Source organism: Prionailurus bengalensis, chromosome B4 (assembly GCF_016509475.1).
Source record: "Prionailurus bengalensis isolate Pbe53 chromosome B4, Fcat_Pben_1.1_paternal_pri, whole genome shotgun sequence".
Taxonomy (NCBI): domain Eukaryota; kingdom Metazoa; phylum Chordata; class Mammalia; order Carnivora; family Felidae; genus Prionailurus; species Prionailurus bengalensis.
Window position 1 is genome coordinate 9,411,335 of NC_057358.1, and position 27,650 is coordinate 9,438,984.

The 27,650-nt window shown below is 39.5% G+C and overlaps 1 long non-coding RNA gene across 1 annotated transcript; it reads right to left on the reverse strand.

The window, feature by feature from the left end:
- Nucleotides 1-1,633: 1,633 nt before the first annotated feature.
- Nucleotides 1,634-27,650, reverse strand: LOC122472425. The gene is made up of 3 exons (XR_006294431.1): nt 27,561-27,650; nt 4,724-5,285; nt 1,634-1,916 (listed from the first exon to the last, which is right to left on the reverse strand). It is a non-coding gene; the product is annotated as an uncharacterized LOC122472425 (long non-coding RNA).

Below are 27,650 nucleotides of genomic sequence, written 5' to 3' on the forward strand. Positions count from 1 at the left end.
CTTGAGAAAAATCTACTAGATTTAACTTCTAAAACACCATGTTCTAAGAGTGTTTATATTTATCATTTCACATATTTTATAGAAGATACATAGATTCAGCCAATATGTGTGTATAGGGAAGACCTTAACTCTTGGGATCTTTTTTAGCCAGCATATGATTATTATTTATCCAGCTGGTAAATCCACAGATTATTGTATTTATAATAAGTAGTTTTGCAAATTTAATGAAATTGGAGTCTGTTCAATGTCTCTGTTTTCAAAGAACAACACATTAGGTGCTCAATAGATAGTTGTTGTTAGTTTCTCTCTTTGATATTTTTTAAAAGCGTTCTGACACTGTGGAAGGTGCCATTTAGACATTATTTCTTTTCATCTTTACCACTCCACTACCAAATCAGTATAATTCTAACATTGCATGTGAAGAGACTGAGACTTGCGAAGTTGAGTTGCTCATTGTTTTATTCCAGAATCTTCTTTTTTAGGTAGCTATGACCTTCTTGGAATTTTCGGTAAGAGAACTTGAGATGTTTTAAAGGTATCTTTACTATTTTATTTGTCAGACTTGTGAGAATAAGGAAGAGATTATGATATGACACAGTCCCAGTAACCTCTTTCTTTGACATTGGATCGTACTTCCAAAGGATCCCATCCTTATAAATACACTACTTGTAATTTCATGTTAATTTTGTACCCTCGATTACTTTATAATACTCATGGAAGAGAGAATTGATGACAATGAAAAAAGGAGGGTGTATGTGGCAGGGAAGGAATATGTATTAAAACCGCTTCCCTAATTCTTTTTATTTTTGTAATGTGTATTTATTATTGAAGGAGCGAGAGACGAAGTGTGACAAAGGGAGGGGCAGAGATAGAGGGAGACACAGAATCTAAAGCAGGCTCCAGGCTCTAAGCTGTAAGCCCAGAGCCCGATGCAGGGCTCCAACCCAGGAGCTGTGAGATCATGACCTGAGCTGAAGTCAGAGGCTTAATCAATTGAGCCACGAGGCACCCCAAACACTTCCCTAATTCTTGCATGCATTTTGGCAGCAAGATCCCCTCTTGCAGACTTATGCTTGATTTATGGTCAGTGTGCATTGCTTACCTTTGGCTTCTCTACTAGGCAGCTTCCTATCAGTTCAAGCACCTTTATTTTTTAATCATATGCCCGTGCTTTGCCATTTTGTGCACTGTCTACTTTATCCTCTAACCAATAAAAATTAATTAACCTCATGAATTCTACCCAAAGCAGCAACTAAATAGTTAAGCCAGGACTCAATGTCCAAGTCTAATTCTCTTCTCAAAAACAAAAGTTCTCTTGAGATATCAGTCCTTTGGAGTCTAATCATATGCCTTGTTATTGATGTAAACATTATCTAATCTTGTTTTTCAAAAATCAACTATTAACATAAGCAAGAAGACTTGGTGCATTCTACATATCCTGAAATCATACTAGATTGGAAATAATTGAAGTACTCCAGACACTTTTCTGAATTTCAAACATAGTCCCCAGAGTTATACAAAACTCTGGAAATTTTTCTGCCCAAATCATCATGTGTAGATTTACAGAGTGCCCTAATCATTGCTTCTGGTAAGGCAAATTTATTGCTGTCTAACAAACCACTTCAACACTTAGTGGATTCCCAAAATAATCATTTTATTATCTTTTGCAAATCTGTGATTGATTTGTCAGGTAATTCTTCTGGTCCATGTGATGTCATTTGGTACTACAACCGCTGGGCATTTCAACAAGCCGGAACGTCTAAGCTGTCTGTCACAGAAGTGGTAGATGTCTTGAGGGCGGGGGTCAGCTGCATGGCTGGACTTTTTTCTGTGTGTGTAGTTTCAAAATCTTGATTCTTCCTGTGGCCTTTCCACATGGCCTCTCCATAAAAGTAGCCCAGCTTCTTAGATGGCAGCTGAACACACACAAAACCACAAAAAGAAAAAGTTATCATGTTTTGTTAAGGTTTAGATCCAGAACCACCTCAGATCATTTAAAGCATTTGCATGCCAGCACAGTTTCAAGGGGGAAGAAAACAAATTCTGCCTCTAGAAGGGAGTAAAGATAAAAAAAATTGTGCCATCTTTAGTCCATCATAGGAAGGCATTCAAGGTCCAACCAAGAGCATTCGCCTCAATGCTAAGGAGAGACAAAGCACATTGTCTTTGAGAGCTTGGGTGTGGGAGGTGAGGAAAAGAATAGCGTGAGACTAGTCCAGAAAAATCCATGGTAATACAGGCCTCATTGAGTCTGTGAGACTTTATTACAGATGATTTGAAGGAAGTCATTAAAGAATTTGAGATAGGGTGGTTAAATAACTAGATTTTCAATTTTCGCAGGTTACGCTGGCTAGAATGGGAAATGGTTTGACAGAGAGTGGGACTGGAAGTAGAAAGACCATTCAGTAAACCACTGTGATAATATGGGAGGGGGTGGTGGTTTCTTAGAATAGGGTGGGAAAGTGGAAATGGAGAATTTTTCTGCTTCAAAAGATATTTAAGCGATATAATCAACAGGACCTTCTGATTGTTTAAATGTAAGTATACCAGTCTTTGGCTTGAATCACTAGGTAGCTGATAATTCAATTGTCAAGACAGGAAACCTGCAGAAACAGGTTTGGAAGGGAATAATCATTAGTCCTGTTTTGGATTTGTTGTGTTTAAGTTCCTGTGAGATATCCAGATGAAAATGTTAAGCAGGCAATAATCTACTTGAGTTTGGAGCCCCAAAGAAAGGTCTAGGGTGTAGAGAAATGTGGTGGATGCAAACAATGAAATATAAAGTGGTCCAAATTGTAACAGATTCACAGTCAGTAGCCTAGTGGATCAGATACCTCTGGGGGGCTGCTCCCTAGTCGGTAGGTCTCACCAAGAACTCCAGTCACTGCTGGAACAACCACTTTTGCACTTAAGAGATTTGGCCAGCTACAACTTGACAGTTCCTGATCTTGATCCTTAAAACAAACCATTGTTTCCTGCCCTTCCTTCCCTTCCTTCCCTGCCCTGGGGCTTCTCAGAAGCTATGGTATGGGACGTCTATGGGTATCTTCCCTGCAGACGAGCAGGTCAACTCAAAAGTATCCGGAAATGAGTGCCTGTGAGATTCCACTTGCCCAATGGAGGACAAAAGCCAGTAGATAAGCAAGTGTTTCCCATTTTGATCCCCTGGGAATAAAATTCTGAAATTCATTTGATACAGTTCCTAAGAAGGCTGTGAGGGGTTGAGGGTCCATCATAGGGAAGAGCAGAGATGACTTGATAATCTGTCCATGTGGTGCACTTTCTTTCTCTGCTCACTCTTTTTGTCCCTCAATCAGTACTCAGGGGTTCTCAAATAAACTGCACAGAAGCTTTTGTCTCAGCTTCTCTTTCAGGAGAAGTCAGTCTAAGATATACGAACAAATATTTAAAAACAAATTTAATGTTTATTTATTTTGGAGAAAGAGAGAGACAGCACATGAGTGGGGGAGGGCAGAGAGAGAGGGAGACACAGAACCTGAAGCAGGTTCCAGACTCAGAGCTGTCAGCACAGAGCCCGACACGGGGTTTGAACCCACAAACCGTGAGATCATGACCTGAGCCGAAGTCGGAGGTTTAACCTACTGAAATACCAAGGCACCCCTGGACAAGTATTTTTTAAAAATCACAATGTTGGGGCATCTGGATGTTTCAGTCAGTTAAGAGTCTGACTCTTGATTTCAGCTCAGGTCATGATCTCAGGGTCATAGGATCAAGCCCTGCATCCAGGGTCCACACTGAGCATAGAGCCTCTGTTTGAGTTGCTCTCTCTTCCCCCATGCTCCTGTCCCCCACTTGTGTGCTCTCTCTCTCTCTAAAAAAAAATAATAAGAAGAAGAAGAAGAAGAATAAATAAATAAATAAAAACACAATGTTGACTGAAAAGAGTAAGAAAAAAGAAATACATAGAACTATACTCTTTATGTAAAGTAAAAGTATATACACGTACAACAGAAGTCCTATATTTTAAAGGATATAAGTATATCCATATACAGATACACATACATAGGGATTTTTATATATGCACATATATGTTTATGAGACATTTCCATGTCTTTATATAAATATGTTTTTATATGTTTACATGTAAATTATGTTTATATATGCATAATGACATACGTTTTAAAGCATTACAGTGGAGATCTTTGAGGAGTTGGGGATGCAAGGAATTTAAAATAAAGGAGAGGGAAACAAAGTCATACAAAAGGGGGACTTATGATGATACCGAGTTGAGACTTGAAAAATTCTTTACTCATCTTGGGGCGCCTGGGTGGCGCAGTCGGTTAAGCGTCCGACTTCAGCCAGGTCACGATCTCGCGGTCCGGGAGTTCGAGCCCCGCGTCGGGCTCTGGGCTGATGGCTCAGAGCCTGGAGCCTCTTTCCGATTCTGTGTCTCCCTCTCTCTCTGCCCCTCCCCCGTTCATGCTCTGTCTCTCTCTGTCCCAAAAATAAATAAACGTTGAAAAAAAAAAATTTTAAAAAGAAAAATTCTTTACTCATCTCAATACCCCTAAGGATCAATTTTTTTAATAGAAAAAGCAAGAGAGAAGCAGAAAGATCGAAAAAGGTGGACATATTTCAAACAAAGATTATTTTATACCTAGAAGTATTCTTCAACTTCTTGATTATTTTTCAGAGGAACATACACTTAATAAGAAAATAAGAAAAACAGGAGTGATAACGGGACTTTCTGGATGTCACTTACATTCGTGCTTCTCAGGCTTCTTTCTCTGCTTATGGAAGTACCGATTCCTGCTTAAGTATCTTGCTAGTCTTGATTTGCACTCTGGCTACAGCACAGAAGAGTTGAAAATATAGAATGGGGATGTTGTTGACCTCCTAAATCCAAACCATTTACCTCATCTGTTTTTACTTATTTCGTCTGCGTGTGCACTCTTTGTACTTGACCTGCTTGCTGAAAATATTGCTTACTGATGTTGGGGGATAGGACAAGGGAAAGACACTTTCTATCCTAAAATTAACAATGCCGCTTTGCTTCTTCATACATAAGCATTTTGAATTTTCATCCAGCCTCTCCGGGTATTTCAAGAACTACTATAATTATTTTGCCAGCATTTTTAAAATTTGCATTTGTTCTGCTTTTTTCTTAATGTGTGAAATGTTATCAGAAAAAGAAAAAAATCTTCAAGGCAAATGTGGCCCGTGCTTCTGGGTTCATTGGTGAGATGCCCAGTTTCCACATGCTCTGTGGTTAAGTTCCTTCAAGAGTAGGGCATGTCTGGTGGTTGATCTGGCACAGATTCTATCTGCAAGAAAATGAGAGAGACTTCTGATCAAGAAAGATAATAGGACTTCCTATATCTATGGGGTGAGAGACCACATAGAGGGCATATGTATAATTTACAACAGCTGGATTGTCCTCTTGTAATTTTTCCTTGCCCCAACAAATTAAAGCCTTTTTCTGTCACCAGAATGAAGGGAAAGGAGGGGCCTGACCCTCAGTCACAGGTGTGAACAGCAGGAACAGGTGAGCTGAGAGCTGAAAAATCTAAACCTCAGCAGGACTCATTCCCCAGGCAACTTGCCCCAGGGTGCAGGACTGCCATCAGGCAGGATCTCTAGTTCCAGTCACTGGCGTTTCTTGTCCCTAAATACTTAGTCACATGGCTAAAAATTTATAAGTTTCGAGAAAAAAAATTCCCTCAGCCTATTTAACATTAGAGTTTCCCTGCTAAAAGGCAGATGGCATAAGATTTCAATAAGCTCACCTGAAGTGTCTCAGACTTGCCTCATAATGGTTTCCCCCAGGGAGCACGAGACACTTTAGAGAGACAACCAGGGCTGGCAGAAAGAACAATAGTTTGTAGGAGAAGGCACTGTCAGAAATCTCATCTTTGCTGCTTATAAGCTGTATGAACATAGACAAATTTTTCATATCCTGCAAGACTCTCCACGTCTGTAAAAGTAGAGGTCACAGTATATATGTCTTTTAACACATAGCAGACCACCAGGCACATAGTAGGGTATTCTATTGTTATTTTTTCTTCTTACCTACAACTTGCCTTGTCTCAATACCTAAAAGTTGAAGACTGCATTCCTATTGACTGAAAGCTTGTCTAAACTATTTATGATTCAGTACCTTATCTTCTGTCCTTCGGACTCTTTTTTAATAAACCCTTTATTCGTTGCATTTATGGGGGGGTGGTCAACATAGGACCCTTCACACTAAAAGAGAATGAGTACGCAATGTGGATTTTTTTTTTTTTTTTTTTTTTTACTTTTAGAGAGAGAAAGACAGCACATGAGCTGGGTAGAAGGCCCAAGGGGGGTGGGGAGAGAATCTCAAGCGGGATCCACACTCGGCACAGAGCCCAACACAGGGCTCGATCCTATGATCCTGGGATCATGACCTAAGTGGAAATCAAGAGTTGGACACTTGACTGACTAATCCACCCAAGTGCCCCTAGCAGACTTCACTTTGTAGCAGTGTGACCAAGATACATTAGAGGGAATTATAACCAAAAGAAAGAAAAATAAATAACAAATAATTTATTAGCTCTAAAATAACTGCTCAACATCTCCCAAAGAGTGGCTGATTCATTCATGAATAGAGAATCTACTTAAACCACATGTGCATGCCATTGCCTTTAATGGAATGGCCCATCCATGATATATTCTTACACGGTCACTTTGCTATTGTCACTTCTGGCTCGGTTTGCCATGGCATACAAGTCTAATGTCTAGTGTCTGATGTCTGATGAGTGTATCTTCAGTGATCCAGAATATCCACATAGAGTTCTGTGAGCACCCTAGATGGGGGGGGGGGGGTACTTAAATATAGTGAATGGTATACTAGTCAGAAAACTGGAATTAGGGTGCCTACACTGTAATCCTAGTTCTGCTATTGGGTTGTATATACATTGGATAAATTACTAAATATGTCTGAGCCACGATTTCACGATCAGTAAGATGATGGCAATAACAACATCAATTCTCTAGGATAGTGTGAAGGTCAAATGGGTAATGAATGTAATTTATGCAGAGTACTCTGATCATCATATGTTAGCTATGGAAAAAAAAGAAGAAAGCATATACTAGTACAGCTGTTCCCTCAAAGCCCTAAATTCCTGTAGCAATTTAACCTGATCAGGGATCTCCTCTTCTTTGGGCTTATGTCCTATGTTTTATATCAGCTTTCTTTTCTTCCTGGAGACTGCCCTAGAAATAGCTCTCCCTTAAAGTTCTTTATGTAATGTATCTTATTGGCTTCTCAAAGATCATGTATAAAAGGAAGACCTGTTTTCACTACAAAGGTGACATCTGGTCCCGCCTGGAATGAACTTTTGTGCAAGAGCAATTAAGGGTCATTGACTTGGTCTCTCCTGACACTTTGGATATATTGTCTTCAAACCCTGATTAAAATATTATAAAGGAATTGCCCCCCAAAAGAGCCAATTTTATGGCTCTCCTGAAGCCGTCAGATTTTTCCTTAGTTCTTAGTTCATGCCAGAGAGGCACTGGGGCTCATTATGCAAATTTAAATGACTTATACACAACCCAAATCACCTTAGGTTATACTAATGAGTTCTAGATAAGAAAGAATGAACACAAAATTGCATCAAGGGTATTTAGGAATAACTGCCCAACGGAAAGAATAATGAGGTAAATTGTAAAGGAGAGCTATGGAAAGATTTTTAAAATAATTTATCACACCTTCAATCATTTTTAAAAACATGTTCATCTGCTAATGCGTGGTACATCTAAACTGTATGTGTGAGTAGGAAAACTTTCAGAGTATTAAGCGCCAGTGAGCTTGCTTAGGTGTGGTCTTGATTAAAAAACTGGATTTCGTCTTTTCCAGAACCAGCCTTGAGGGCAGGAGAGTCCCCTTCTACTCCCCAGAAACTGCAAAGTTGGAGAAAAGAGATTTCAGTAAGGTGATATTTCACTGTACCTAACTAAACAGGATGTAAACTGCCAATAGCTCTGGCTCTTCCAGAGGGAGGGAACTCTTCACTAACCCTATGAGTGCCCTGCCACATGGGAATGCAGACCTACATAAAAGTGCCCAGGACTCAAAAGAGCAGAAGGAACATGTGCTAAATTTATAACCAAAGAGCACAGAGATTTTTCAAAACTCTGCCCCTTCAGGAATTCTCAGTTTGGGGGTCTGCTTTAATGTTCCTCTCATAACATGTTAGGAAGGGTTCCATTTCTACGAAAAGAATCCATTTTAGAGAGTTTCCACCGAAAGAAATGTATTATCTAATGAAGTTTGAGCAGAAATGGTCGTAAATGACTTAAAACTAGTTCAGAGAGTGAAGAAACAAACTAAGCTGAGTTTCCAGGAATGGCTCCTAAATGCATACTGCAGAAGTGGGTCATTAGAGTGCTATTGCATCTACCATAATTTTTTTTTTAAGAAAAAAAAAAGTTAGGAAAACTTCCAGATCCAAGAGGACACTGTCTCAGCCTCAGTCCATTCTCAATGCATGCCCCTACTCCTGCCTCTGCCCTCATTTGACTCTTTCAAGTCCAGGACTCAAAGAGGAAATATGATTGGCAGAATCTCAAACTCACCGGGTCACTCTACCTTTAAGAGAGTGTTAGAAATAGAGGTTTTAGCCTGTCAGTCATTGTGTCCTAGAAGCCATCACACTGTGTGTTGAATGAGCAGGTTTGTAGTATCTGCCAAACTGCCCTTGGAAACCCCAGATGGTCCTGATTTTACAGAATAGGATTCTAAGGTAGGGAGGAACAGCAGCATCTCTTGAGAGAAAGAAATAGTGCAGAAGAAAATAGACCCTTCTGTGTATGAGGGGAGAGTATTTCTTCAAATGGGGATGTATACAGAAGTGCAGAAATATTTTTTTTTGTCTTGTACTGTCTATTTCTTGTCATCTTTAGGTAGTTCTTTTCTCTGAGTTTGTTCTTATTACCCTACTTGTGGTTGTATTTGGGTATTTGTTAAGGCTGGGAAAGATGAACTTAACAGCTGTCCCTACCAGTAATGGCCTCCGCAGTGTGCCGAGCAGGTGTCCTGTACCAGGGTTCTTTCAGAGTTATTTGCAGAAAAACCTATTTGGGCACGGGAAAAATGTGCAGCGGGAGGCACTAAGGAAAAGCACTGCAACGTTCTAGTGTTAGCTCATAAAGTGAAAATTTTGTGTAGTCAGATTAACCTTGAAAACTTCAAGTCACCTATAACATGTAGGATATTTGTATTTCGGCCCAGAGTCGAGTCTTTATGAACCCAAAGATTAATATCCACTGAGTTAGCCCAAAAGAAGGAATAAAAGGAAAGGCTCTATTCAGATGTCTGGGCATTCAAACTACTGTCCTTTGGGAAAAATGATCAAATTCTAAGATGTGAATGGAGATTAGATGGAGACTTTTAAAATGTTTGCTGAGGGGCACCTGGGTGGCTCAGTCAGTTAAGCATCAGACTCTTGATTTTGGCTCAGGTCGTGGTATCGCAGTTTGTGAGATCTAGCCCTGCATCCAGTCTGAGCTGACCGTGTGGAGAGTGCTTGAGATTCTCTCTCAGCCTCTCTCTGTCTCTGTCCCTCCCCTGCTCATGTGCGCTCTCTCTCTCTCTCTCTCGCTCTCTCTCTCTCTCTCTCGCTGTCCCTCTCTCTCTCTCTGTCCCTCTCTCTCTCTCTCAAAATAAATGAATAAATAAACTCAAAAGAATAAAATGTTTGGCGCTCCTGGGTGGCTCAGTTGGTTAAGTGTCCGACTTCGGCTCAGGTCATGATCTCATGGTTCATGAGTTCGAGCCCCACATCGGGCTCTATGCTGACAGCTCAGAGCCTGGAGCTTGCTTCGGATTCTGTGTCTCCCTCTCACTCTGTCCCTCCCCCGCTTATGCTCTTTGTGTCTCTCAAAAATAAATAAATGTTAAAAATAAATAAATAAATAAATAAATAAATAAATAAATAAATAAATAACTTAAAAAAAAAAGTTTGCCTGAAAGGATTACTCAAATTGGTGTTTTTTTGTTAAGAATGTTAATTGTAATATATGTTACTGTTTGGTATTATAAGGACTAATCAATACAAAAGAGTCAGCTCTTAGAAGTTTAGAAATGACAAAATCATTTCTAAAGTTATCATGTGCTTATGGAAAAACTACTAATTAGAATGGAGATGGAACTTAAAAAGTTTGGACATTATCCCTGATTCTGTCATTAATAACCTTAAAATAAGACATTTCCTTTAGCTTTCCATATCTTATTCTTCCTTTTGAGAAATGGGGTTTTAGCCATAGCTCCCGTCACCAAATACATTATTAGAGTGAATTTTCTAACCCTTCTGACTGCAAAGACCTTCTCCAACATTGCCATGCCACCAGGCTGCCCCTCATCCTTCATTACTTAGTTCAGTATTCACGTCTTCAGGTGACCTCCCACCTCTACTGATCCTGTAGGACATACTCTAATTACCTCTATTAAAGTTGGAACTGTTTATTTTCATTCTTCATTTGTTTATCTGCAGTCTAGGAAGTTCCTTGTGATTATTTGCTGTTTCTCTACATCTTAATACAATGCTTGGTTAATTATAAATGCTTAATAAATGTACACTAAAGAAGTAGAAGAGAAAATGATAGAAAGTAGGAATGAAAGGGGATAATTTTTAAATTTCTGATTCAGTGTTGAAATCTCTTTATCATGTATTTTTAAAAAAAATTTTAAGTTTATTTTAATTTATTTTGAGAAATAGATAGCAAGCAGGAGAGGGGCAGAGAGAAAGGGAAACAGAATCCCAAGGAGGCTCTGTGCTATCAGCACAGAACCCTATGTGGCAGTGCTCAAACTCACAAACCATGAGATCCTGACCAGGGTCAAAATCAAGAGTCAGATGCTCAACCGAATGAGCCACTCAGGCACCCAATCATATTCTTGATATATGGTTTCTAGGCTTTTATATTTAATAAAATAGAAGCCCATACTTTTGGACAACTCACATTGTTACTTCTTCCTTAAATTAAATGAGGGTTTCCTTCCTTTAACCAAAAAGTATTTATCCAAGAAGATTGTGTTGGCCATGTTTTAGTTCTATTCTAGTTAATATAGGACCTTTCCGTTCACTTCAAGAAGCTCTAAAGTTAGTAAAGAAAATAGATATGAAAACGAGTAATAATTCATATTTACCAAGCTTTATCTGATTAAAAAGTGAAGGTCTGTGCTGTAAGACCAAGGGGTTGCCTAAATATATTACTTCAAGCAGCACACTGAGTGATGACTAGCACATTATGTAGAAACTTCTACCAGATGGCATTCCAGATGTGTTACAGAGGAATACAAATAATAACAGTGTTTATTATATCCTAGGCACTATTCTAAGAAATTTACATTATTACATAATTTAATACTGACATGATATGGTGAGGCTCATATTAGGACACAAAGAAGCTGAGTAACATGCCCAAGGTCCCGTAACCGGCATGCAGGAGGGCTGGAATGTCCACAGTAACAGTCTGGCTCTTGAGTTTGCACTCCTAGCCACCTTGCCACACTGAAAGACAGAAGCTCTTTCCCATGGGAGCTTCATGAAAAGAAAATGTCATTTTCTTGAATTATGCTATTACTTAGGCAAATGCAAAGTAGAAAAACAATATGTAGAATTTAGTAAATAAATATTCTATATGTTGGAAGTTTGAACAATTATATAAAGACAGAGATTCTCTGGGCTTTGCAGATGAATGCTGAATGGAGAGAGCATCCATATTAATTCTATTCTGAAAAGGAAGATGAACTAGGGGGTCCTGGGTTGCTCAGTCCACTGAGCATCTGACTCAATTTTAGCTCAGGTCATGATCTCATGGTTCATAATATTGAGCCCTGAGTCAGGCTCCAAGGAGCCTGCTTGGGATTCTCTCTCTCCTATCTCTCTGCCTCCACCCCCCCAACCCAGCTCATGTATTCTCTCTCTCTCTTTCTCCAAATAAATAAATAAATAAATAAATAAATAAATAAATGTTTAAAAATAAAAATAAGATGAACTGAAATGAATCCCAACTGAAGGGAAAAGAAACTCTGGACAGAACAGGGCCACAGACAATGGTCACAGTCGCACCTACCAAATGATTGAGTCAGTGGAGATAAAGTGGGATGCATTTGCATGTATCTCACACACATACATACATGATATATAGAGATTGCATCCATTGTTTTGAAAAATACGTATTAAATATTTCACAGCACTACTTTACTAATAGCCATGTAGAAGACCAGCATAAAAGAATGATAGGTAGCAGTCAAGATTCTGGTACCCAGAGAGGACAGGTCATGTAAGCTGCATGTCTCTTTTGAAGACTGAACAAAATCTTTCCTCCTACATGGTATGCCACACATTATGACACCACACATCACACTATGTATATGTGATGTTGTGAAAATAGAGAGGAAGCAGGAGCCATTTGGAACTACAGATAAAACAAAGGCATTTTCCTCCTGATGACCCTTCAAATATTATATCTCCCTGAGGCCCTTCTTTTCCAGCTTAACTGTTCTCTTGTTGTACAGGTTAATCCTTGATGGACATGATGTCTGAGACTTTTACCACCCTATTCACCCTCCTCTTAATGCATTCTCATTGGCAATATGCCACTTCAAACAACCCGGAATCGAATGCAATACAGCATATACAATGCATTCATGTGAAGCCCAGAAGGCTGATTTATGCATTGACTTGGAATTCCTCACCCAGTTGTATTATTGGGGCCTAAAGTGTCTTTTACTATTGCTATCTGATGCACCTCTAGAGTAGATTGACCTTGTAGTCATTTTCACATGAATAACTATTAAACTGGGTCTCCCCCACTCTGTAACTTATTTCACCTTGTTAGGGTTAGCCTATCTTTCTGATCCAGGGTGATTATAGGGTGTTGGTTGGTAACTCTTTACAGTGATTCTATCAGCAAATCAAATTGGTAACCTTCTTAGTTTTCAGTCATTCATAAATGTGATAAGTAGATATTTACTATCAGTAAAGTCATTATTAAAAATGTCAACATGTGGTAAGTATTGCAAACATTTTTTTTTTGAAACGTTTAGAGGAAAATATCATTACAAGTAAAAAGAGTATTTTGGTCTATTTACATTTAATGTAATTATTAATATGGTGGGGTTTAAATCTACCATTTTGGTATTTTCTCATAGTTCTCTCTGGTTGATGTTTCTTTTTTTCCCTTTATTTTGATTTATCAAATATCTTTTAGTAATTCATTCCATTCCCCTACTAGTTTTTTTATCCAAACTACTTTGTATAACATGTTAAAAATAGTTTATTTTGGGTATATATATCTAGATTTAGATATAGATATTAATATTATACCACTTAGTGATTAATTTAAAATTTTTACAACAATTTAATTCCATTTATACCCCTTCCTTCCTTTAAACTCTTATTGTGAGATAATTTATCATGAAAAAAAAAAGCTCTGCCTCCTAATGCTTGCAAATGTTCTACTGTAGGTCTGTTTTTGCACACTGGTTTTTCTCTTTATAGCTCCTTTAAAAAAAATATGGATCATATCTTGTTGAGACTCTGGATTCTATGATCTCTCTCTGAGGAATCTGTAAAGTTTTATTCTAGTAGGTAGTTAAATTGCTGCAAATCAACTTGGACTGGTAGAAGCTTGATATTTTTAAACTTTATTAAGATAGGTCTGTTTTACTTTTGTACTTAATCCTAACATAAATGCCTTAGTCCTTAGGTAGTACTCCTAACTCTTTTGGGATTTCAAAAATATTTACCAAGCCCCTCTAACGTGATGAGACTTGAATTCCTAATTCAATCTTCTATGTGATGTGCAGCTGCAAAAATCCCTACTAGCTCTCTTAGCCTTTAAGTGCTGTTACCTTCTTGAGGTCCTTGGTGCCTTGCTTCATGCATATACCATTCAGAATTTGAAGTATTTAAAGAGAGTTTGTATGCCAGTTTGGGGGCTTCTCCCTCTGTGACTCCATTCATTTTGTAATTCCCCTACCTCTTTTTGGAATTATCAGCTACTCTGCATCCCCAGACTTCATCCTCTTGTACATCAGGCTAATCAAACTCCCATCTGGGTCTTATTTATCCCTGGCTGGGAGAGGTTAGGAGTTCCCTTCAGGGGCAAAGCTATAGTACCAAGGTCTTACCCTCTATGGTTTCCTCCTGTCAAGTATTTAAGCCCCTCCAGTTTCTACCTGATTTTGGTCATTTTCCAGTGCTTCAAACACCTTATTTTATTTTATTTTATTTTATTTTATTTTATTTTATTGTATTGTATTTTTAATATTTATTTGTTTGTTTGTTTGTTTGTTTATGACAGAGGCAGAGAGAGAGAGAGGGAGTCAGAGAGAGAAGGAGACAGAGAATCCAAAGCAGGCTCTGTTCTATCACCACAGAGCCCAACACAGGGCTTGAACTCACAAACCGTGAGCTCATGACCTGAGTCAAAGTCGGATGCTTAACTGAGTGAGTCACCCAGGTGCTCCAAACACCTTTTTAAGTATAATTGATATCAACAGGAAAAATAGTCCAACACAAGCTACTCTGCAATTACTGAAAATCAGAACCCAAAGATATTTTAAATTTTTTTTTCAACGTTTATTTATTTTTGGGACAGAGAGAGACAGAGCATGAACGGGGGAGGGGCAGAGAGAGAGGGAGTCACAGAATCGGAAACAGGCTCCAGGCTCTGAGCCATCAGCCCAGAGCCCGACGCGGGGCTCGAACTCACCGACCGCGAGATCGTGACCTGGCTGAAGTTGGACGCTTAACCGACTGCGCCACCCAGGCGCCCCTCAAAGATATTTTAAAGCATGTATTCATTTTTTATCTGAAAGAATGAATTATGTATTTAAGGCAACAGAAGTACAGTAATACAGTATGAAGATCTGGCTCTGAATATCCATCTATCCATTCTACATCTGTGACTGTAGGCAAGTTGCTTTGTCTGTAGCCTTCATTTTCTTCCTCTTTAAAAAAAAATGGCCCTTTTCCTTGGAATGCCATGATTTTCAAAGGATATTAGTTCCTTATCCAGTCCCTCCACTGAAGGGGACCGAATTTAACATTTGGAAACAATATAAATACTACCTGGAGAGGGTAGAGCTCTGAGAGTTACTATAGCTCCCCAGGTTGCCTAATGCAAGTAAGGGAGGTATATGAACTGTAAGAATCTGATTCATTCAGTGCTACAAATAACAATGCTTACTTAGCCTTACTCATGTCTCACCCCTTGCTCTTGACTTCACCTCCTTCAGGGGAAAGGGGAAGGGAAAGAGAGATCCAGGTAAAAGTTACCTTACTCAGTAATTTTCAACTACAAGGAAAGGTGATGCTGCTGGCCTGTCTGCTATTGCTTTCATTAGATGCTCTTTGATAAAGAAGTTTAGAGAAATAGAAATTGGTGGGTGTTTTTGTTTGTTTGTTTGTTTTGCTTGTTGTTTGTAGGAAAGCATAAGCCACAAAGAAAAGTATGGCAGAGAGAGGTTTAATAAAAAAGGAAGGTTTTTTTTTTTTTCTGTTTGGATATATCATGGAGAATTATTCTCTTGATCGAAGCCAATAAATATGCCATGTGATTATCTTTTGGCTCACAAAGTTATTTTTCCAATTTGTGTATCGTGGTACTTTTTAGTCCTCTTAACTTGTTCCCTCAAATTAGTTGTATAGTCTCCTATTATAAAATACAATATTGCATCATCATTAACATTGCATATATACTAATCATCTTTACTACCAAGACAAATATCTACTTGTGAAATGTTGGATATTGAAGCTTTTAAACTAGAATTTGGATCTTTTATAAAATTCACATTCCTAAAATTTTGGAGTCTCTAGACCAGGATTTTATTTATCTACTTTTATACAAAAGAAAAAAATTAAAAAGGAACGTGGGAGCAAACCATGTATATTCCTACACTTACATTTAGGATTTATGCTTAAGTTTGTAAAGGAAGAGTTTCAAAGATCATGAAGGGCAGTCCTGGAGTGAGGGCACTACTGTGTTAGAGAAGAATCCCCCCTTCAGTTGAGACGGAAACCAGCAATGGCACCTCTCAAAAGTCTTTCCACATGAATTACTGTACAAAATAAGTACCTAATACCAGATGGAAAAGGGAGGAACTTCAGGCAGGATAAATACACATGTGTGAAAAGACAGGAGGGTGGAACTGACAGAGAAAGAGAGGGGAAAGAGTGGAGAATAGAGAATGCTGGGATTATAAAATTACTGTACTACTGGGAAGGTGAAGGCTCATTATATCATAAGCCAAAGTCTTATTAAAGAAAGACAATAATGGGGCGCCTGGGTGCGCAGTCGGTTAAGCGTCCGACTTCAGCCAGGTCACGATCTCGCGGTCCGTGAGTTCGAGCCCCGCGTCAGGCTCTGGGCTGGTGGCTCAGAGCCTGGAGCCTGCTTCCGATTCTGTGTCTCCCTCTCTCTCTGCCCCTCCCCCGTTCATGCTCTGTCTCTCTCTGTCCCAAAAATAAATAAACGTTAAAAAAAAATTTTTTTTAAATAAAAAAATAAATAAAAATAAAGAAAGACAATAGTGTCTGTTATTAGACAGCTGAGTGTGAGTGAACCTTGATTCTGCCAGATTCTTCGTGTAATTGTGGAAATTGCTTCTCTGAGTCCTATCTGTAAAGATGGGAATAGTATTTGAAAACCCACATATATTTCATTGTTGTTATAAGAATTAAATTATTTGACTGATGTGAAAATATGTGCCCTTATGTAGTATGGTGGAATCTCAACAGGGAGAATGCAGATGTGAATGAAATGAATGAGCCGGACTTCCAAATTCACTCTTGTTTAGACATGTGCTTTTGGCACTCTTTAAAAATTATTTTTAAAGAAAGAAGGATCAAAAAGATATTTGACCTCACCGTCTATATGGAAGAATAACTTTTTGTTTTATATAAATAGGTAATTGATCTGCACAATACAGATGTCACTAAAGTTATTTTAGCATTTTATGTATTTCAATAAACAAGTTAAAATTTCCATTTATAAGTTTTAAAGAGCAGGTTGAAAACCTGCTACAAAAGATACTTTTTTTTTCAAATTACATGTTCCAACAAGGGTCAGATCTAAAGAGAGAGCTACAGTCACTAATGTTCAAATCCTAAGTGATGTTGCAGGTGGTAAAAGAATACATGAACTAATTCATTCACACATCCCATTGACCCAAACACTGCAAGGCTTAGCAGCATCATTCACTTGAGATGACCTCATGTGGATTGGAGGTACATGGCTCATCTTTTCATTAGCTACATTTTACTGAACATTTATTAACCTAAACAATCTTATCCACATAACCTCTTACACCTTCGTCAACAGTCCTCTAAGGCTGGTACTATTTTGTCTTCCTTACGATAGAGGCAGCTGAGGTTCAGAAAGTTTTCCCAAAGTCGCAGGATCAGCAAGAAGCATAGCTGGATTAAGAATCTCATCTCTTGTGTACCTTCCCCAAGTGGATGGTCATGGGCATCTCAATCATTTCCATATTGGTTAAGAAGATCAGAGTAATACATATTGTGTGTGTTCCAAGTGTCCCACCCCGGCCCTTTCAAAGTTTTATAGGCTGAAAGTATGTGAAACAGAGTACCAAGGGAGTCTTTGGTTGAGAAAGTAAGCCACAAAGTGATAGCCTCATGAATGTGTGAGTGGACGTGTACAAGTGTTGTCATCTGTGTAAATCAGGAGGGCTTCCAGATACTGTGCTTTGGTCATACTTTTGGTCATACTTGTTTGTGAAATAATTATCTATAAATACTGATCTCAAGTATTTGTTTCTATAGGAAACTGTTAGATGAAACCCACATACTCCCCTGTCCCCCAACTTCATTCCCCATAATTGCTACCTGGACACATTAAATGAAAACCCTAAGGCTCTGTCAGCTCCCCAAAGTAAGCACTGTGAGAGTCCTCAAAGCATGTGGTCTAAGAGTATCTCTTGGGCATATTGGCCAGAGAAAGGCTTTGTCCACATCATTAAGCAAACAACATTAAAGAAGATTATTTTTCTACAGGTAGTTAATGGTTAGAATAGACACCAGGTGAGTTTTCAGGAGACATTTCAGTCTAAATTCTGGGAAAACATTACCTTTGTAGATGAGTATATGTTTGCTTACATCATACTCAACTTTTCAGCAGGTTTTTTTTCCACTCATACTTTGCAACTAACCCTCCCCCCCCCCCATATTATGTGAAGATTTCTTGTCATGCAATGTAATTTTGAAACCAAAGTAATATTGGACACATCCATAAGGTTAACTGCCAACAACTAGATTTTCAGTAAAGGAGATCAGAATGGACAAAACTGAAGAGATCGTCAAAGACTTCACAAGGCAGCCATGAAGGAATAAGTTAAGGATTTCTAGTTAATGGTTTATTTTATGTACTGGTGTAGTTTCATTCACTTATGGCCCAATGCATATTTGTTTGGGGATAAAACAGTGAATTAAACTATAGGGTTTTGCTCTCTCACAAGATATCCAAGTAAATAGGCTATTACAATGCAGTAGGATACAGCCATTAATAATACAACATGCTTTGGGGCGCCTGGGTGGCTCAGTAGGTTAAGCGTCCAACTTCAGCTCAGGTCCTGATCTTATAGTTCATGGCTTTGGGGCCCGCATCAGGCTCTGTGCTGACATCTTGGAGCCTGGAGCCTGCTTTGGATTCTGTGTCTCCCTCTCTCTCTGCCTCTCCCCACCCCTCAAAAATAAATAAACATTAAAAAATAAAAAAGTAATACAGCATGCTTTGATAACCCATAAGAGGGGGCCCTGACTCAAGAAGGATGGGGTTCTTGAAGGAGTTTTGAAGAAAATGGACTGAAAGGACAAGTAGAAGATCTACTGAGAAGGAATCTATGGAAAGAAACACTTGAAGGAGAAGAGAGCTGAGCTTTGTACATGCTGTCTTTATGGTGTCTCAGCTACATACTAATAATAGCTAATGTTTCCACTGAGTGCTGAAAATGTGTCAGACAAGTTTTAAATGTTGTCTTCAGTGCTCTCAACAGGCTGATGTGGTAGATATTTTTATCCCCCTTTTTACATCAAGGTTGAAATAAATATTTGTGAGTCATCACTGCATTGATAGTAATTGAAGCCATGGGAGGGCTGGAGGCTGCCCAGTGGAGATAGGAACTGGAAGAAGAAGAAGGTTTACCAAATATCCTGAGGAATATGACAAAGTAGGCAGAGAATGAACAACTAAAAAGATGGAAGAAAAGCAAAGAGAGTGCCATATAATGGAAACAAAGGGAAAATTCACAAAAAGAAGACATGAGTGGCCCACCATGCCAGAAGAGAAGTCAGGGACCATAACAACCACGTCTGGTGACAGGGAGTGGGCGCCATTCTTGCAAGGAGCTAAGGACAGAAGAAAAAGTAAGGACATAGAGGCAGTGAGGAAAATAAAATTCACTCCAATACCAGGCTGAATGGAAAGGAGAGAGAAATAAAAGTACAAGAGGGGAACACGGGTTTGAGGGACTTTTTTGATTCGTTGGCATGGTTCCTGTTAAAAGGTGCCAAAGGGTTGTGAAGAGGGAGGGAACTAAATCCAAGCAGGCTGGGAGGGGGAACATTTCTTTAACACAGCAGGAAGGAAGGAGAGAGAGAACGTTGCCTCTGGATACGGGCAGGTGCATATATTTTTACCTTCCCTGTCATAATTCCTGCTCTTCACATAGATTGTATTATGGAATTTAGTCTGGTTATAGATTAGCCAGCCAAAACTACCCCCGCATCCTGTTGAGGTTCATGAACCCAATGATCTGTGTTTATTTCCTTTTTGTTTAGTCAATCACATACTAGTTAGTATTTACTTTCAATTATAAAGAGCATTTTTTTTAATTTAGTAGTGAGCCTAAAATTAACATATTCCACACCTCATTTATTCATTTTTCTGATTTGGTCACTGTTCTTAAACATTGGGAAATGCTATCAGGATCTCCTACCCATGTTAATCTTTTGAATTTAAGAGGGTGGTGGAAAAGTTTGGTGGCTTAGCTATAGCTTTGAAATGAACACGTCTACACCATCTTGGTTCTTGTATTGGAATCCTTTTTGTTCAGCATTGCTGCAGAAGTTATTTTCAGAACATCATATGGATTTTTCATTGAAACATCTGTGTTAACTTTTATTATCCCTGGTCTGCTTTGTAATTTTGGAAACAGATATAAAGAACGAGCAACCCAAAGCACAGTAATATAGTGGGAAGCATCCTTCATAAGTCAATTGAGGAATTTAATAATCTCTTTAGAAATAAGCTCTGTAGCTATGAGAAAAATGTGTGGGTTAAAGGCCTTCCAATTAAGAAAGGTTTCTCTGTGGATTTATAGGCTGGTGGTTCACTCTTCCTGTTCGTGTTTCCATAGCAACTGTCAGGTAGATTTTCTGCTACTTGCTAGGAAGTTGGAAATGTTGAGTCTGGTTGAGCCTTTTCAATTCAGTGAAGCTTAAATGAAATTCTTTGCAAGGAACTGGCATTTAGCCTGGGTCATTTATTCATATCTAGAAGAAAAAAAATCAATTATAGTAATCAAATGTGCAAATTTTTTTATTGGGATTATTTTTGGTATATATTTTGTGCTGTAATCTATTTTTAATGCCAGGGTACTAAAGGTTTGAAGGGCTGCAGCTGGCCTCTTTGCTATCTGATGGCTTGTGGCTTTAATTACAGCCCAAGACATAGGAAAGCATGCCTTTTGCTGGTCTACTTTTGCAAGCTATAATCACCCCTGGTGATATTCAGAAGCAAACTAGGATCCAGGAGACTCATTAGGGTGAGACACATATACTGCACAAAACACAATGCAAACCTTTTATTCTTTTATTTTTTTCTGTCCCGTTGGTTATTTGAATTACATCCTGGGAAATAAATAATTTATGTGCTATTGTTTAATCTTCTTGGGAGTACAGTATCTTCATTTTTCCTTCAGATTAAACCCACTTGGGCATCACTCACTGGTTCATATCAACCCACATTGACTGATGTGTGACAGCTCCGTGTAGGACGGTGTCCTTTAATCCTTAAAAAAAAAAAATCAAGACCTGTAGGTGGGTAAAGTGAGCACCATTGCCCCATATATAACGTGCATACATGCCATGGGAAGGACAGACATCTGAGGGACATTACTCAGTATATTCTTTTGTTACCATCTTTGCTTCCCGGCATAGAACTAGCAGCTCCTACAGAAAATAAGGCACAATCCTTATTTCACACTGTGGTTCTATTTATATATCAGCTCCCCTGTGGACACTTTTTATAAGATATATTATTTACAGCAATGGTTCTGAATGCATATTCCAGTTCATTTCTTTCTATCGTTTGTTTCTATCGTTCATTTCTCCTGTCGTTTATATTTTTAAACGCCTTTAAATGTTTATCTTTTAAAATGCCTTTACCTATTATGGTAATGTTTCATATTATCTAGTATGATTGATTATTGGCAAAAACACAAATAAAACACACACACACACACACACACACAGATTACTTTTAAAAAAGTCAGAGCTGAAACGTCTTTTACTTACTTGCCCTGCCTTGTCTTATTGTCTTCCCCTTTGGTCTGGAAAATGTGCTTTCTTCTAGTAAGCTAAATAAAAACTTTCTGAGAAAAGCAATTGAAGGTGAAGGAAGCTCAGTCTTCAGTCGCTACACTAGGAAGTAGAAATGAAGTCTCTCAGCTCTGCTCTCAGCTTTATTTACTCTAAAAGGTGGGCAATTTTCTCTTAAAATAAATCGTACTTGGAGCTGCATGGCTCCGTCCAAAAGATGCTCCTGTACCCAGGAGCAGAGAGAGAGAGAGAGAGAGAGAGAAGTGAGATTCTGAACATTTGTCTGGGTACAGTATATTGCAGAGGGAATGGACTTAGTTACAGAAATATATCAAAATGGATGCATGAAGGGATAAATCGTTGGCCATAGAGATCATTCTGACTCAGGCTTCGACCGTTCCGGGTAAAATAATGAAGTGAAAGCTTCTTGCTTTGGGAGAGCCCCAAGGATTAAATTTTGGCTGTCACCACTTGGGAAAAGTGAGGCAGTCTCTGCTGTTGGTGTTTACACATTGGATCAGAGCTTTCTTGTGCCTTCTCTTCCTGCCAGGCAGGTGCCCCTTCTGCCACGAGTCCCTCTGGTCCAGCACGAGGCCAGGCTGGGCACCCACTCATGGTTCTGAGGGGATCACTCACCCGGCCTCATGGTACTCCTTGCCTAAGTGTGGTTTTAGTTCAGTGGATGGGCTTTTCCAGGCTCTCCTGTTGTCCCTGACTTTAAAGTCCCTAAGTCCTTGAGGCCATAGCTCCTGCTGAATGTACCACTAGCCTCCACGCTAGCCTGCACTCTCTTCTAGACTTACTTCCTGGGTCTGATCGGGCCTCAGATCTACCACTTGGGTTTCACAGTGACACAGCAGCCAGAGGGCTGATGGCCAGTGTCTTACTTAGTGCTAAAAGAACTTTTTCCCAGCTTCTCGCTTCTCTACTTCCCCACATTCACCCCATTATCCCATCCTGACCTCTCCTGCTTCCTTTGCTTTCCTTTGCTTTCCTTTACCCCGAGTCCCTCTGCTCTGAGCTAGCTTGTCCTTCATTTTCTCTCTAACATCAGGTGTCCATTCCCTGCAGCTGGGGTCACTTCTCCCTACCCACACACCCTGAGACTTTGCTTAAATACCAATTCAGGCATTAGTAAGAATCTCTCTTTAGTCCTAGCATGCTTCCATCTGATGTGTCTTCATCAGAGGTCTAAAAATAATTAGCTATGAGATGTTAGGCAAGTTTCTTAACGTCTCCAAGCCTCAATTTCTGCATCTCTGAAATGGGTACAGTTGTACATAAATGATAAGATTGCCTTGAGGGTTAAATTAGTTAATACATGTGCAATCTGGAGTACAGTGTGTGGCACTTAGAATGTGCCTCATAAATGTTAGCTTTTATTACAGTTCTTGTGGGCTTTTTTGTTGCAAAGAACTCAAGATTTATAGTCTTTCCATTATTTACCACCTATGTGACCTTGAGTAGGTTTTAAGAATTCACTAAGTTGGTTTCCTTTCTACTTGAAGGAGGAAAATCATAGCTGCCTTCTGGGACTGTCAGGGGCATTACCGAAGTGGAGGGATTTGTTGCATCCAGAACAATGCCCACTGGACAGTAATAGTAATAGTTTTCTTTACTCCCAAAGCACACCGACTGTCTCAACTTTTATGAATTTTCCTTACCTTTGACTTCCCATTGTTGTACCTGAAATACTTACTAGTAATCTTCCTCCACTGTACCCTTTTTTAAAAAAACAATCTCCCCTTCTTCTCTGATCCTTAGAGAAATCTGTTTGCCCAATGCCAAAAATCTTAAAATATCAGAAGGCAAGCCATCTGCCCTCCAGCTGCTTCCCCCTTACAAAGCTGGGTAATATATTTAAGAGGCTGCTTCCAAAGGCAAAAGAACATCTTTGCTTCCTAAGGTAGGGTGGCAAGTTGTGACGTGATTGTGTTTTACCATCGTGTGGGCAGTGAAGAGAAAGAGGGGTATCTTCTGAGCATCCCTAGCCCCAAGGAGCCTACTCCTGACTCCCAAGCATGAACGTATCCTACTGTTAGGCCTGGGAAGCACTGTGGGGTGTCCTATGTCCAATTTGTGGCCTCCTTGTCTCGGGTTCCTGTTTGCATTTCCCCCCCACCAATGTCGGATGTGGTCCTAATTTCCTTATTATGCCCGTGGTCCCTGGGAGTGCAAAATTTGAAATTGTTGTCAAATATACCCCTTCCAGATTGGCTAACTTGGAGATCAGAGCTTTCTTCACAAGAAAAGACTTTCTAGCTCAATGTGTCAGTTCCCTTTCATGTAGCTGGATCTTTCAATTTGTAGCATAACCCCTGCAGCACTATAGAGAAAAGATGATATGTCTGAAATGCTGAACCACAGTCACCCCTGCCTACCATTATGTTTCCACAGGCATTCTATAAAAAGCTGCAAAACCAAGGGGTCTGAGATCTGACACCTGAAAATGCCTGCAATCATTCAAAGGCACCCCTTTTCCTATCTCTTGCTGATTGACCCCATCCCATTGTGCCTTTCAATACACAGCCCACAACTCTATATTTAGGGCGATGACCAACTGTACATACAGGCTCCAAATACTTCTCACTCTTCTCTTGGATAGCTTCCCCTGTGAGTTTGGTGTTAGACTCGGAAGAACTCCGTTCTTGTCTCAGCTCAGCCACTTATGGTGTGATATTATACACTTTCCTTGAACTTTCTGATGTTTCATGCCCTACACAATAATAAGCAGTAGTGACCATGAATATTGTTAAGTACTTGCTGCCTACCAGCTATTATTTTGGGTGTTTTCTGTGTGAGTGCGTATGGGGGCACCAATTCCTTTAAACCTCATCACAATATTATGGATGAGGTCCTTTTGCAAGAGACAGAATTGAAACTCAGACCCAAACTCTTCCAGGTGGTAAGTGTGGAGCTGGAATTTGAACTCACATAGTCTTGCTCTAGACCCTACCTGCTTAACCATGAGTTACGTGTTTGTAACATACACAGCTACAATTGAGTTTTATTATCCATATTATCTGTGTTCTATAAAGTCACTCTGAGCACTGAATTAGCAAATGCTGAGCACTGTTCTCAAGGGAAATACAGGATTGGGTTCCTGCAAGCCTCTGACCACATTTTCATCAACTCATCAATACATAACCATGTGTTATATGGGTTTCTTTTTAAAGTCACCTCACTTAATATGTATTGTTGATTAAGTAACATTGAACTCACAGCCAGTGGCATTATAACTCATGCCTGAATGAAGCCTATTGAACACACCTCTGAGGCACATCACAGTTCCCTTAAGCTTGAGAATGCTATTGAGCATTTCAATAAAGCCATTTTAAACAGCTAAATCACCCAAAAAAGCACAAAATTACAAAATATGTGCCATTAAATAGACCCCAAAAAGGACACTCACTTATATTATGAGAGCTGAAATAAGAAGGGAGAAGGTCGCCCTGCTGGACCTCAGCTGGGAATCTGTGCACATCAGGTGACTCCCGATTTTTTTGCTGTTCTGTGCATGTCCCTGAATGACCGGAAAAGCTCTGTCAGTTGTTGATTTGGAGGTTCAAAGAAATTTCAGTGGGTAGGTGAATTTGGAAATACAGAATCTGGACTTATGAGGATCAACAGTATACAGTGGCTGGAAAAATAAATCTCAGAAAATCTTCAAACAAAAATAGAACTAGTAGATGTGGGTGACAGACCAGTCCAGGTGGGGGCACCTCCATGCAAAGACCTGCCAACCCAGGCTATGTCTCCCTGTCTCCCCAAATGAAAGAAAGAAAATGAAATATTCTGAGTAACTCTCCACAAATGAAATGAGCCTTTATATCCAAGAAGTATGTGTTTACCTTGAATTCTCATTTTGGAGATGTTTTCATTCATAGATATACAGCCTCGACATCTGCAACTTATATTTATCTTTCTCTGCAATAAATTGTAATGGCATATGAGTAGTAGACATTAAGGTATAAATTCTCCGTGGAGAGGGTAAATGATTGGTGGGATAAAGCAGTGGAGATTACTTCTTTCCTGTCCCACTTCTGGCTCTTGGTGTGCAGAGCTCTGGACTGTTCTGTAACCAGCACATCTGGCCATGTCTCCTCAGACATTAAAGGTAAAGAGATTTATAAACTGAGAAGTAGAGACGACTGAGCTGGAGGAAAAAAATCTGGGTTTCTGGTATGCTTCTTTTTAACCTTGCTACTCCAAGATGGCACATGGGCCAGCAGCACTGGCATTACCTGGGGGAGCTTGTTAAAAATACAGAAGCCCAGGCCTTCACCCCAGACAGAGTGCATTTTTACAAGCCTAGGCATGTGTTTCATGTGCACATGGAAGTCTGAGAAGCAGTGCTTTTTGAGACCAAGCCTGGATCCCAGCTTCCATCTCTTCGTAATATTCAGCACTTGCTAATTGTTTTCTTCTCCTCTCTGTAATCATAACTCTGGCCACAGCTTTTGCACAGTTCCAAGGTTACCAAAAACCTAGAACCCCTGTGGCTTTCTCACCAGGTCACCACTGAGTAGCACACCCTTGGCCAACTTGTCCTGGCTCCTTTCATATTCATATATAAGTATATATTATATATTATAGATATTCACCCTTATTCTCAGGCACTGGTTGTGGTTTATTATCCATGACCAATACCTAAGCTGCAGTGTTTTACATTTCAAAAAATCTCACTCTGACCTTTTGATCGACTATATGATGTTTTCCTTGTCATATATCCTAGATGTCAAATTGTGACTTTTTTAGCAATTCTGAAAAGAACATAGGTAGGAGAGTTTTTAATATTTCATTTTTTTTAACCGAAGCTTCTATCCCCAATTTTTGCCTAACTCAGACGCCCTTGATGCTCAACACTAGACAGTCATTAAGTATCAGAAGATTCAATGCAAATCTTAGCTTTTCCATTTAATCAGTCCTTTCTCCAATTTCCCATTCTGTAGGATAATAGGAATAGCAGTAGCCACTGTTCTATTTCACAGCTTCTATGTAAGGATCAAATTAGAAAGTGACAAAGTACTTTCAGAAGCATAAAATGCTATGCAAATGTAAATTATTTTTATTACTGTTACTCCCAAGGATAACTCCCAGCACTAATGCTCTTAAAAGTCAGCAATTTACTAATCCATAGGAGAATATGTGTATATGTTCATTTTTAGGCAGGAAAATGTTTTTGGTATAATGAGTATTACACCTTTATAATCACTAGTTGAAGTTACAGAATCAGATCACATCTTGCCATTTGGATACTTGCTTTGACAGTGACTGGTAGACAATCAGAGCAGAGAGAAAGACACCCCACTTCTCTGTCTGTAATCCAAGGTTCATGCAATCCAACATGCAATGAAAGTATTTAGGCCATTTTTTTTTTTAATTTTTTTTTTCAACGTTTATTTATTTTTGGGACAGAGAGAGACAGAGCATGAACGGGGGAGGGGCAGAGAGAGAGGGAGACACAGAATCGGAAACAGGCTCCAGGCTCTGAGCCATCAGCCCAGAGCCCGACGCGGGGCTCGAACTCACGGACCGCGAGATCGTGACCTGGCTGAAGTCGGACGCTCAACCGACTGCGCCACCCAGGCGCCCCAAGGCCATTTTTAATGGAAATGTCATCCTTGAAATTTATAAGACCATCATAGAGATCAACCAACTCCCTTAAGCTTTTCTTTCAAGTTGCTTTTGCAAAGCACACTTGGTCCTCACATTAAATAGTCAGTCATGCAGCACACACAGCAACACATTTTCAAGCAAGCATATGGAGAGTTGTGATAGATAACCTTAACTCATCCGCACATTCAGAACCTGGTGGCCCCTCTGTTTTCAAAGGTTAAGTAAGATGTGTATCATTTGCAAGGCCGTCGTCTGGATAGATACTGAACATTTCAACTCCTGGGTACCCATGTAAGCACCGAACCCCTATTGGTTAAAGAGCAGAGGGATCCCTGGTGCCTAAGTCATTTCCTAGTGGTAAGTAAGTAGGGTTTGGTGGGGCATACTTACTCGTCGGAACCATTAGAATTCAATTTAGTGCCTTCTTGATTATGGAGGGTAGAATGTAACCCGCATATCTGTCCCTGTCTCCTCAAACAC